This window comes from Chrysochloris asiatica, unplaced genomic scaffold (genome assembly GCF_000296735.1).
Source record: "Chrysochloris asiatica unplaced genomic scaffold, ChrAsi1.0 scaffold00557, whole genome shotgun sequence".
Taxonomy (NCBI): domain Eukaryota; kingdom Metazoa; phylum Chordata; class Mammalia; order Afrosoricida; family Chrysochloridae; genus Chrysochloris; species Chrysochloris asiatica.
In genome coordinates, this window is record NW_006409075.1 from 470,699 (window position 1) to 485,040 (window position 14,342).

A 14,342-nucleotide genomic window follows, 5' to 3' on the forward strand; every position below is an offset into this window, starting at 1 on the left:
TTTGATGAACTTGACCTATACTCTTGGATATAGTAGCTCAAAAGAGGGAATGAATCTTTGCAGTAAGGATCATTCCCACCCCCTCAGTACACAGGGTAGGCAGGGATGGGCAACTTAGACATTGGCTATCCAAAATGGTGGGGGTACAAAGGCAAGATGTGACGGGCTTACAAGATTTCAAAAGGGACCCTAGTTCCAGAGGGTGCGGAGGAAGGTAGAAATCTCCACTGAGTGGTTACCAACCTGTCTGGATGGGGCTGATGAAAGGAGATGGGGATAAGACTCTTGTGGTTCAATAGTGAATAATTGCTACAGGACTGACTTAAAATGTTGCAAATGTAAAGTCATACATTTTGTTACAAAAGGAGGGGAAAGGTTGATTTTGCAGTCTAGGAGCGAGGGCCCTGGGACCATCAAGGGGGAAGAGCGGAGTACAGGACCCTATGCAGAGAAGCAGTGATGTCAGAGATGGAAGCAAACACAATGACATGGAGAGATGGAGCAGCTGGAGACTCTAGACTCAGGAAAGGAGAGGGGCTGTGTGCTGACGGCTGTGGAGTGTACCCTTTGGTTGTTTGATGATGCGTGGAGGGGACTGTAATCATTGCAATGAAACAAAATACAATAGGATGAATGTAAAGCTGATGTTCTCCCATATAAACTATCACGCAATTCCCAATAAAAACTTTAAAAAAAAAAAAAAGAAGAAGAGGTGGAGGAAGTTTGGCAAAAGAATGATGAAGACAGTTGAAAACGCAGAGAGGAAATGCAAGGGTTAAAGGAATAGAGGTAAGTACTGTTATATATACAACCCTGTAATAGGATGAACAGGTATGGGAGGGAGAGTGGGAATATGCCTTCAGGTATACAAGGATTTGACAGTGGGTATGTATACGTGGATATTTACCATTTCTACAAACACACCTATGAATGTGGTGGAGCATACAGGGGTCAACATGATGAAACTTCCTAGATATTATCAAACACTTTGAGCTACGGTTTACTGGGCCTGGGGCTCACGAGCATTGTCTTAGGCGACACCACGGTTAACTGGCATGACAGTGTCCATAAAGATAATGTTCTACATCCTGCTTTGATGAATAGCAACTGGGATGTTAAAAGCTCATGAGTGGCCAGCTAATGTGCAACTATTGGTCTCTCCGTGTATGGAAGAAGAATAGTACACTTGGAATAAATTAGTCCAATAGACTAACAGAACATTATTTTCCAAGACTCTAAGACTAGAAGAACTAGGTGGTACCCAGTTACGACTACTAATTGCTCTGGAAGCGATCATATCAGAAGGCCCCAGATAGGAGAAAATGTGGAACAAAATTCAAAATTATATAAAAGATTGTGTTTATTGGTCAGAAAAGGACTAGAGGAACATGAGATTAGGGATCTGGAACAGATCATTCTGATCTGGAGCAGAACTCTCCCTCATGGGCCAATTTTCAGCCACGCAGTAGATAGGGATATAGCAGAGACAACACTTAGTAAGGTATGTTCACCATGAAATGGTCAACCATTCCAGATTAAAAAAAGCAACATTTACCTAAGGACAAAGCTGAGAAGGGTTAGGAAGGAGGGTGGGATGGAACTAAGAACCAAAGGTAGGAAGTGGAATAACTGCTGTAAAATGGAAGGGACAGCAATCATTGAGATTCATTGAATGTCAACCTGATGATCTGCTATATATAACTTTACTCAATTAACAGCTTTTAAAAAGAGAGAAGAAAAGAACCCACAGACAGGAGGTGCAGGATGGTTGGAGGTGGGAGATTAGTAAAGACATATCATAAAAAGGATTATTCTCTGAAATGTATAAAACACTTCAAACATATCAACAAGAAAAAGGAAAATTATCTCACTTAAAAATGGGCAAAGGACATGAACAGGCAAATTATCCATCCATTGGTGTATTTGCTGGTGGGCTCTTAGCATCTTTATCACACACACAGACAAACACACACACATACACACACTAAACAAGTCCTAAGATAAATCTGTGGTTATTGACAAATGTCCTGTCAGTTCTGATCAAAGCATGCCTAGAAGCTTACCAAAAAGGACCCCTAGAATTCCTTCCACAAATTAGTCACCCAGTCTTAATGTACTGTATAATGGTCACAAGTTAGTGAGAAATGCACTAACCAGGCAAACAAAAACAAAGGTATTCAAGGCCAACCAAGCAGGGATGACTACAAACATTTGTTCCTTATGCCTAGATGTAATTCACCACAACTCTTTTTCCACAACCCCCCTTTTAAGCTTCTCCACAAAAATTTGTCTTGTCAGGTTGGTTCAAGAGGAATCAAGCATGCAACATGTCTTACAATGATGGATTCCTTAAAAGTACAGCAACAAGGAAAAAAGAAAAACACAGACGAAACCAGAGTATTTAAAAGCAATTTATATTCCACAAATATATAAAAGAATGGCATAAAAGAGCTAATATAAGAAAATTAGAAAAATATATTTAAAGACTATTCTGTTTAGTGCACACAACTCATAGCAACTGCTGGAATATCTAGCTACATTAATAAAAACACTGTATTGAATAACATAACTTTATATATAATAACAATTACAAAGTGAGTCCAAAATCGGTCAGCTTATTTTTTACAGAAAGAAACACACATTAATCTCTTTTCTCCTCTACTCCTTCACTTTGCCCATTCCCTATTCTTCATTAAAGTTCTCTTCTTTTCTAACCATTCTCCTAGTCATTTTACAGACTCTGCACCCATGTATGACAGACAGAGAATGCTAGAGACCCCAGATTCCATGGTGGCTGTTTGGAAGGGGGAGGAAGCTACAGTAACTGCCACACTAGGTGTACTTATGGGGGAAAGTGGGTGAGGGGCAGGGAGTATACTGGATACCTCTCAAGTATAAACATGTGGGATACCAAAATGCCTGCATTCTTCCAGGAGCCAAGACAGACAATTCTGGACAGAAGAATCCCAACCAAAGGCCAAAAGAAGGGAGATGTGCAATCAGCCATGTCTTCCAGCTTTCTGGTGTCTGCTTCTAGTGGGGTACTATGCTTATGAAGCATCATGGTACTGAGAATACCCCTACCTTCCAGAAGTTGACAGGAAGTAACATTCATGAATGCAAAAATTCAAGATCAAGGCTTATCCCAGAAACAATGCCTATAATGAAGGAAAAGGGAGGTAGGGGAAAAAAGAGGAGCAAAAGAGATTGATTTTGTCCAATCTGGTCCAGACCAAGCCAGGCAAAAAATGAGAAGATTCAAGGAGAAAAAACTGAAAAGAGATAGTACCTGGGACCTCTTCGTTCTTCACCTTATTCTTCAGCCAAGTTACAAAAAGAGTTCTTAAACCACTTCCTTGGTCCTTTAAAAGATGCAGTAAGTTTACTATTCAGATCACTTGATATGGTTTTAGAACAACTGTAACTGCTCAACTACATGTGTCTTTCCTTCTTCCCTAAGGATAGCAACTATATATAATGCATATAAATATATATTCTAAAAATAAATATGCAATTCAAGGGGCTTTCCAAAAGTTCATGGAATAATTCCATCATCTTTTAATGCCATTTCCCCACAAACTTTACAGCATACACTATTATATTAGTTAACTATACTAAAGTTTATAAGAACTTTGAGATGATTTTGCTAACATAAGAACCTGGGGAAAGTGGAAATACCACAGGCTCAGCCATTTCAATGCCATATGACTCTACTACCTCTACACCTTGCTGGGGATCTGACTCCCTATTGGCTGGGGATCTGACTCTCTATTGGCTCTCTCAGACCTTTAAACTGCCTGTTTTGTGACCTCATTCTCCCACCAAACCTACTGACATCTAGTAGAATCTTGGGGTTTCCATGGAGTTGTCTGTAAATACATTCGAATCATCGCAAGTGACCAGTGACCAGTGACCAGTAACTTTCATACTGGACACATGCTCTCTTTGGCTTCAGCCACACAGACACCTTCTAGTTTCGTGTCTTCAAGCCCTGTATCTACTACAGTCGATGTCTCCTCTTCTCTGACCATGTCAGGTAAAGAAATAAACTGTTTAAAAAGTTTTCATTAGATTTCCTCTTTCTGAAATTTAATGTTGTTGTTGTTGTTAAGTGCCATCGAGTCGGTTCCGACCCATAGCGACCCTGTACAGGGTTTCCGAGGGTGTAAATCTTTACGGGAGTAGAAAGCCTCATCTTTCTCCCGCAGAGCAGCTGGTAGTTTCGAACTGCTAACCTTAAGGTTCACAGCCCGATTCGTAACCACTACGCTACCAAAGTAGCAGAGTCAAAATAGCGTGGACTAGTGAGGGCAAATATTGAACTAGAAATCTAGAGTCCTAATTTCTGATATAATATTTACTAGCTGTGTCATTAAGTCTTCCTCAGAATCTGTTTACTCATCAGTTACATTAGATTGTTTAAATTCTATGGTTCCTTCAATTTCAAAGGGCATACATATGGAAAATAAAATCAGAAACTTCTTGAGAGTCTTTCAACAGAAATAGAGAAAAACCCTAAGTGGTATTAGATGTGCCCTTGAATCAGTTCTGACGCATAGAGACACTGTGTAGGGTTTCCAAAGAAAAGTATTTCACATGATCTTTCATGATATTTTTACATTATACCTGTCCATGAAGTAAAACATGTTTTGGGATTTTTTTCTATCTAAAAAGAGAAAATAGGGAGAAAGGATAGAGAATTCTGGGCTCTCACTTGGTAGTGATATCCAGGACTACTTTCATCAAGTATGGGCCAACAGGAGTTAAGACAGAAAGAAAATATGAGGATGAAGAAGGTGGATAGCATAGAAGAGTTCTCAAGGGAAAAAGAGGTAGTCGGGATGGCATGTCAAAGAGGAACAAGGATTTTACAGTAAAACATAAGGAGGATAGAGTGGAATCTCCTCGGGGGCCACGTGAATTTGTTTTTAGCAAATGCTTCGATGAATGGGCTGGGAAGGAAACTAAGGCTCCTTTAGGAAGGATATCACTGGAAAATGCAGTTTATCCAATAATCGTACCCAGTTGGTTTTTCTATCTATTGCCTCTTTGAACACAGATAACAATTGACAGTATTCAAAATAAGCAGTTTAGAAATATCTTTTAGAAATAATGCTCTCTATAAACAAAAAACAAAATAAAAGTAATTATGGGAACTGGCAGGCAGAAATAAGTATTTTCAGCATAAACCTTTTATCTCACTGATTTTAACCATAAAGAATACAACACTTTGATTCATGTATTGATTATTATTAGTTTTGTTGTTACTATCATTGATAAAGGAGCTCTGGTAGCGTAGTGGTTAGGAATTGGGCTGCGAACCTTAATGTCAGCGGTTCGAAACTACCAGCTGCTCTGCAGGAGAAAGATGAGGCTTTCTACTCCCGTAAAGATTTACACCCTCGGAAACCCTGTACAGGGTCGCTATGGGTCGTAACCGACTTGACGGCACTTAACAACAACAACAAATCATTGATATAAACACTCTATAGATTAGGCAACTGAAGCACAGAGAGTTTAAATAACTTTTCTTCTTCCAGAAAGCATGTCTTTGGGAATTTAAAATGATAAAAGTACTATAGAAAACAATTTAGTGGTTCTTCCAAAAGTTAAACATAGTGTTACTACTGTTGTTGGTAAATGCCCTCAAGTCAGTTCCGACTCATAGCAACCCTGTGTAGGGTTTCCAAGACTGAAAATCTTATCCGGAGTTGAAATCCTCATTTTTCTTCGAAGTGTTGTTAAGTATCATTGAGTCATTTCTGACTTACAGTGACCCTGCATTGGGATTCTGAGGAGTTTTTGGTGGGTTTGAACCACAGACTTTGCAATTTGCAGTCCAGTGCATAACCTATAGTGCCACAACTACGATAGGAACTGGACTATAAATCTCAGGGCCCGTGGCTCAAGTCCCCCAGCTGCTCCACAGGAGAAAGATGAGGCTTTCTGCTCCCTCAAAGTTTTAAAGCCTCAGAAGCCCTATACAGGGTAAAAGGAGCTCTGGTAGCATAGTGGTTACAAACCAGGCTGTTAACCTCAAGGTTGGCAGTTCCAGATCACCAACTGGTCTGGAGAAAGAAGAGGCTTTCTGCTCCCATAAAGATTTATAGCCTCGGAAACCCTGTGCAGGGTCACTATGAGTCGGTACTGACTCCATGGTACTTAACAACAACCACATGAGTCCAAACTGACTCTACAGCACTTAACAACAACAACTGTCTCTCAGTATATATATGCATGTATATCCAAAAAATTAATGCAGGCATTTATAAACAGATTCATTGATATATTCTCCACAATATCCAAAAAGACAAAAGATGAAAGCAATGCAAGTGTCCATTAACAGATGATCAGGTTAAAAAAATGTGGTATATACATAAAATGGATGTTATTCAGGCCTAAAGAGAAATGAAGACCTAATGGATGCTACAAGGATGAACCCTGAAAACACTGTTAACTGAAATAAGTCAGGGAAAAAAGGACAAATATTATGTGCTCCCATGTATATGAAATATCTATATAAGCATAGTGGTTACATGCTGAACTGTTAACTAAAAGATCAGTAGTTCTACCTGCCACTCCTCGGGAGAAAGATATTTTCTGCTGCCATAGAGATTTACTGCCTCAGAAACTCCATAGAGGGACGGACGCTTTGAATAAAAACCAAATTGACGGCACAGAGCCACCATCACAAAAGGAAAATGAGTAAAGAAAAATTAGACAGTTGGCTTCTGAGGACGGGAGGTGTTGGGGAATGGGAGCTATTACTTAAATGAATGCTGAGTAGCAATGAAAGGGTGGGGGAAGGGGGTGTAGCCATTTCCAGATGAACTACCTCAGGTGGCCATTTTGACTTAGAATCAGAAGTCAGGCTTGAAGAGGGTAAGAAGGACCTTTTAGATATACCAATAGGACTAAGTTCTATACGAACTCGAAAAAAGCCATGTAAATTTCACAAGCAAAAAGAGACACTGAGAATCACAATGGTAAGGGCTCCAGTGATTTCAAGTGCCTGTCCCCAATACCTCATAATGCCTGTTTCTTTTCAAAATTTTAAAGTTTGGTTTCTGGTAGGTTAACGCTCAGAGCAGAGAGTTCTGGCAAAGGCATGAGGGTCCCAGATTCTGTAACCTGGTAATACTACAAACATAATGGGAGGATGTGAACAAGTTATCTGACCTCTCTGAGCCTCACTTTTCTCATTCGTAAAATGAGAATAATGAAACAGAAATTTTATAAGGACCTCCAAGTGCTAAAATGCTTTTAATTCTAGCAAATAGTAAATGGGAAGATACTAAGGTGCAGCCTCAAGGAAAAGATAGGGCAGGAAGAAAGTTGCTTCTAGCCCAGAGAACAATGTAGGAAACAGGTTGGTTTCTGCATATCTGTGCCCAAATTGGGAACATAGGGAGTTAATATGGACAATTACCAACATAATAGTACACCCATCAACAAGTTACATTTGTGGCACCTCATTGAGTATTAGTATTAGAGGTTTTCTGATTCCAACAACTTTAATGTTGTTCCTCAAATGTAGTGAGAAATGTATCAGTCTCACTGATTTTTTTAACCACTCTTGTTTTCCTACAGAAAATTTCCAAAATCCATCTATGCTTGGAACTCCAAATTGTGTGCCGCTCTCTCTTCCTGTGGTGAGCAATGCGGCTCCCCTCACAGGAAGTATCTGCAACTTCTCGAGGGTCTCTGCTCCAGCTGTCAGCTCAGCATGGCTACTGCCATCAGCCTCTAACACCTCTTTCCAACCACTCATGGGTAGTGTCTACCTTTACCAACATTCTAGCACAACCATGTTGTCTGGAGGTTCTGGCCAGAGCCAGATCTCCACTTCATCTGCCTCCTATGCATGTGTTTTTCAGTGGGATATCACAGGACACACTGAAAACAAGCCATCTTCATTCGGGGACCTTATTCTCACTCTCATTGACCAGGACACAGCTGGTTCTTCCATGTCTATGACAAATCAATATGACAAAACTTTCAATACCAATACCATGGTCCCTTTGTTTCCAACACTTTCTGGTAGCCTTGTTCAGAGAACACCAAGTCAGGGGCATAGTTTGTCACTTCCCTACCAGGAAGGGAGTCAAGTATATTACTATAATCAAGGCACACTGGGGCCCCTACTCTCTGCAGAACTTGCCCCCTGCCTGCAATCCTATAGCTCTGTGTCGCACGTAGGAGGTAGGCCCTCTGCTCCTCAACCAGAAATGGTGATGGTTCTAAAGGAGATTCCATGTACGAATGCTCAACCAGCAGCCTCCACCTCTGGAATTTACTACTCCCTGTCTGCACAACCCATCACAGAAGCAAGTTTTCAAGGTGAGTAGAAAGAGCAAGAAGGGAGAAGAAAAGGGCCATTCAGAAGTGGTGAGTCCACAAATAGAGAGAATTTACTCCTGAGCCTTTAAGCCATATTTGGTGCTCTCCAGTATTTCGAGACTCCAAGGAAGGGGTGGGACACTGCATTGGTCAATTGTGCTACAGGTCAGAGAATCCTAAGAGCATATTAAACAACAGTACACTTTCCAGAACCCTAGCTGATCAGGTAGTTCTTCTGCACCACCACACTGTAAGTCTTTCCCCTGATTTTTGGTCTCTTTCAAAGGCACTACATAACTCTTATTGAAATAGTGCCTGTTTAACTTTGCCTCACTTCATTAATTTTTACAAGGATCTAAAAACTTTCATTCAATCACTCTGCCAAAAGCCAGCAGGCTGAGATTCTGTCTAGTTTATACAGCTTATGAGGCACAGTTCTACTCCTTGTCCCTAGTCCCTGGCATGAAGTGATTTTACCCTCTTAAAAGAATAGACAGAAGTGAAAGGAATGCTAGATTTAGAAAACATTGCATATTTATAAGCTATCTTCACATTATTTATTTGACTAATAACAACCCTAAGAAACACAATTCAAACTATTAAATCAATGACATCCAATGCTTAGAGTCTGAGCTATAACAACAGACTTCAATTTTGTAAATATATTCCTATCCATGGTCCTGAAGAGGAGCTTGTAGAAAGATTTTCCTGTGTCCTAGTGTGGGGGCTATAGGATTGCACTGGACTGCTAACCAAGATGTTGGCAGATCAAACCCATCAGTCACTCAGTGGGAGAAAGATGAGTCTTTCTCCTCCTGTAAAGATTTACAGCCTACAAAATCCTATTCAGTGTCGCTATGAATTGAAATCAAGAATCAACTCAATGGCAGTGGGAATTGGGGATGTTAGGGAAAGTATCTAGTGCTCTGTTAGTGTCTAGGGAGAATCTCATTGATCAGGGACTGAGTGACTTCTGCCTTGATTCCCTTGATATCTTAGGGATGGAGACTTCCCTGAAATTGCTGCCTCCAAGCCGGACATTTTGTCTGCCACAGACTCCAGAATTTCCTAAGTCCTGCAGTAGTAGCAGAAATATCCAGATACTTGAGAATAACCCGGCATCTGAGCTTGGGCATATTCCAGTGATAGCTCCAACTGAGAGTTCTAGCAATGGCCTTGCACTGCCTCTAGCTCCAAACCAGGAACAAACAGAGAATGAGAATTTGGATGACATTAAAAGCAAGTTTCCAAAACGTCTGGATGCCTACCAGACTCCAATAGAAACCCAAGATCCTCCATTACTCCCTTTAGCACTCCCTGATATTCACCAGCCTCTGGCTTGCATTGAACCCCTCAGCCAAGAGGGGCAGTCTGGTACTGCAAATGCTGATCAGGTAAAAAACAGCCTGAGTCTGGAAGACCAAGGCATACCTGATATTGCTATTGAACCTAGCAGTGGTTTTTCAGCTGTCACTACACTGGTGGAGGAGATTCAAATCCCACAGCTACTCAATTCTTTGAAAGACCTGGATCACTCCAAAGATCTGAAGACAATCAAATCCAAAGATACCAAAGCCATCAAGGTGAATGAGGTGCAGGAAAAGTCAAGTGTGATCAAAGGTTCCTCTGGTCAAGTCAGGAAGAACAAACACAAAGCCTCTGAGCCTATCACAGGAGCTCCCAAAGCCAAAATCCAGGCAATGAGCCAACAGGGAGAAGTGGCTGTTTGCAGTGTAGAAGCCAGTGACTGTGCTCCTCTGAATACTGCCAAGCATTCTAACAACAAACCCCAGAGAGTAACATCCAGCAAGACCAGCAAAACCAAGGGCCATGGACAGGAAAAGACCAAAAGGAACTGAGAGAACAACTCCAAGAAAGCTGAAGACAGTAAGCAGCCAGGGAACAAAGTCAAGGCAGAAGAGAAGCCAACCATTCCTAAGATGAAGCGCAAGAAAAATTAACCAGAGCTTAGCCGAGAAGCCTTTAAGAAGCCCCGAGTTTGCCTGGGCATGCAAATGCTGGAGTTTGTGCAGCTTTTTCATGCACTGGGGAAGAAGAGTAGTAATCAAACTGAGCTCTCTTCCTCCCGGGCCTTGAGAAACATAAGCAACACCAAGGATTCCCAACCATCCACAGCAATCAAACCATGGTTGGATAAAACTCAAATCAAAGTCCAAAATGCAGATGGCAATTCTGAGAAACAGTGCCCATCTCCATCCCAGTATTAGCTGCCACCTCCTGGGAAGGTCAAGTTGGTACCCTTGCCTTTTCCAACCTTGGACAAGCCTCAAGCTCAACCTGTTCTTCGGAGGCCAAAATCTCTGGCCTCACATCGGCCTTCTGAGGTTTGCCCTCCTCGGCCTGTTCCTACTAACTCAGCTCCAGTGACCACAGTCAATCCATCTCTGCCAGCCTCTGCCAATGCATCGTGGATGGGTCCTGCTAAACCAGCTCGGCCAATTTCAACCAACCCAGCCCACCCAGGTTTGGGCAACACAGCTAGGCCCAGTGTTTCTCAGTCTACTGCTCCTAGGTCTGCGCCCTACAAAACATCTTGTACTTCTCTCCAGCGGGAGAATGTTCCTGCTGCTGTGGCCAAACTGCAGTCAGCACCTAAACCTCAATCCCAGTTTTTACTCCAAGATTTTGCTTTCCAACCAATTCCATGGAGGAAACCCAATGTTCCTGAGCCAGTCATGTCAACGCCCATCACAAAGGAGCAGAGGCCAGAGCGTGAGGCTATGAAGAGGAAGGCTCAACAAGAACGTGAGAATGCTGCTAAATACACCTCTTTGGGGAAAGTGCAGTTTTTCATTGAGAGAGAGAGAGAAATGGAATTTTCTCGATATTATGGTTATGCAATATAAGAGCTGCTAGGATTTTTGGTGCTATTTTGGGTACCAGCTCTTTTTCCATATACACACACACATATATATATATATATATGTATATATATGTTTCTCTATTTATTCTCTATTATAAAACCTTAACAAAATTTAATAAAGAACTACATAGAATTAATAATAATAAAAGACCTTTGAGATTTGAGATGTTGTTAACGGTTTTCTTTGGTGAGTCAGAATAAAGACTGCGTTAAAAGGTAAATGATTTAGGATGGGATAGTGGGGGTGGGGAAAAGGATAAGAGTTGAGAAAAGAAAAATGAATTTGGTCTAAGACCATGAAGACCAAAGTGAGAGAGATTTTATGGGTTTATTTTAAAAAGTGGTGGGGGAAATGGCAGAAGTTATGAAGTAAGGTTTGTGGTAGAGTTAAAAAGTAAATTGGGATAGAGGTGAAGATGGCAAAAGATGAGTCTGGGTTGTCCAGGGGAAACGGAAAGTCTTTTGTGGACAACATCCTTTGTCTCATGACCCATCAAGAAAGGTATTTTAGAAAACAAGAGGATTTAGGACACAGCTCAGCAGATTTGGGGTGTCATACATACATGGTTATAGATGGTAGATGGCCAAGGTAAATACGAAACATAAGGAAACTACTAGGAAGTGGCAAGGGCACAGTTACCTTGGGGCAGCTGATAACCTTGGGAGCTGGTTAAGTGAACTGTAGCAGCAATGGGGCTCACCTAGAAGAAAAGGGTATGGGGTAAAAAGCATCATTCACTCAACACCTGCTCTCGGGACCCTAGGCACACTACTTCAATGAGCCTTCACAACAATGACCAGTGTCACAGTAGCACTTTACTGGTGGGGTTCAGCAATAGGCTGAGGTCTCATCTGAGGCCAAACGCCAGAAGCAGTGGAGTTTCAGGTGGCCCAACTTGAGTTTGAGCATAACACCCAGACATCATGAATGGACAATTATCAAACCTATGAGAGGGACAGATATTATCTTGACGGGACCGCCATGTTCTCCTCCACCGAACAGGTCCCGCACACTGTCTTCTCAGACCACCGCCATCAACTGAAAAGCACAAGAAACTCCCAGTTCCACAGGATGAGGGTGCCGAGTGCGATTGCGCACTGGGTCCCGGCGCAAAGATGGTGGGACGCATGCGCCCAATTTACCATGGTGTTTCACGTACGTCTGGGAGGTCATGTGGATCAGCTAGAGGGACTAGGAATGGGAAGGGTAGTAAAGTATGGAGAGGGAAGGAGGAGGAGGATGGGCTGCAGTCAGCCATCATGGGAACATTAGTAATTTGCATTGTTGTTATTGTTGTTAAGTGCCGTCAATTGGGTTCCGACCCATAGCAACCCTGAACAGGGTTTCCATTGCTGTAAATCTTAAACAAGTTTCTTAAACAATAATTGCTTTAAAAAAAATATTAAACTTTTATTATGAATGAAGTAAAGGTTTATAGAGAAGATCATCAGTTTTACATTCAACAAATCATCTCAAAGGTTGCAATCCCTCCCATGTAACAATAGTGATCCCACTTACTCTAGATACTTCCTATTTCCATTCCAATCTCCTTCCCTTCCCTTCTCTACTTAGTCTTTGGATAAATGTTACCCTTTTGATCTTGAATGATTGACGATTCCATAGTTAGCATACCTTACTAGTGTTGTTGTCCCTTCTCTCTATATATTACTTGGTTGAAAATTGGGCCAGGAGGGTGAACAATAATTGCTTTTTGTAATATACAACACAGAGAACTCACACAAAAAAATTTATAGCTTGATGACTACACGGCAACCAAACTTCTACAGCGGTAGAAAGATGAGATTTTTGCTCCTGAAAAGATTTACTGCTGTGGAAACCTTACACAGGGTTGCAATGAGTTGGAATAGACTCCACAGCACTTAACAATTTTTTTTTTTTTTAAATAAATGTTTGTGTATTGAGTGATATTTTACATGGGGAAAATTAGTTTTACATTCATTCTATCATACATCGTTTCATTACCTTAGTTACCATCCTGTCCATGCATCAACCCCCAGCGAAAGGGTATATACCTTGCATGCCCTCCGCCCCACTGTCCTCAGCACACAGCCCCTTTCCCTCTCTGAGTCTCAACTCCTCAGGCACTCCATCTCTTCATGTCATCCTGTCTGTCTCCATCTCAGGCCTCACTGCTTCTCTGGGTGGGGTCCCGCTCTCTGCTCTTCTCCGTTGATGGTCCCAGGGACCTCAGCTCCTAGACTGAAAGGTTAGTCACTCCCCTCTTTGCTATAAAATATCTGCCTTTACGCTTTAGTCCTCACAATCAGTCCTGGTAACAATTTTCACCATTGCATCACATGAGACACTTCTGTATTTCTTTTCATCAGCCCTTCCTAGACAGGTTGGGTATTATTCACTGGAGACTCCACTATCCTCCCTGGTCTGTGGATCTAGGTTCCCTCTTGAAAGCTTGTAAGCCAGTCACTTCTTACCTTTGTATCCTTCCCCCCATTTTGAGTGGCCAATGTTCAAGTTGCCCAACCCTTCCCACTCTTTGTATAGAGGGGATAGGAAAAAACTCTTGTAGCCAGTAATTGTTTCCTCTTTTGAGCCTCTGCAGTTATATGTGTAGGTCCAGTTCATCCAGTTGTATCAGATGACACTTTTTTTTTGCCCCCTCTTCCTTCTTCCTCAGGTTGAGTTCTGTCCATCCAGTCACTGAAGCCAGTGGGTCAAGTGGGTATCATCTGCAAGTGTGGGTGTTCTTGTGTCTGCCCTCTTCTTATCAGCTGGTCTCTTCACTCTCCACTCTAGGCCTCTGTAGCTGTGTCACTGACTCTCTGAGCTCATGAGTCCCCCAGTCCCGCCTCGCTGCTGGGAAATCGAGTCTCCACCCGGGTTCACAGTAGTCTGCTGAACGATGCAGGGCTTAGTTCGCCACTTCATTGGTGTTCTTAGGCCACTTCTCTTTATGGGTGACATGCGTGGTGGCAAATCAGAGCGAGTATTTCTGTTGCGTCTTAGTCTTGGGAGAGGATTTGTGCTGAGAGGACCCATCCACTTGACTTGATGTCTCCTGGGCTTGCAGCCTACTTGTTCTTGTGGTAGCAGTAGGACTGCCCTTAGTGTTCTGTGTTTTTCCTGTAGGTCTTTCTT

The 14,342-nt window shown here is 41.9% G+C and overlaps 1 pseudogene; it reads left to right on the top strand.

Annotated features, from left to right (window-relative positions):
• The first annotated feature begins 3,936 nt into the window (after window positions 1–3,936).
• LOC102828789 lies at window positions 3,937–11,207 on the top strand (annotated as a pseudogene).
• The last annotated feature ends 3,135 nt before the right edge of the window (window positions 11,208–14,342 follow it).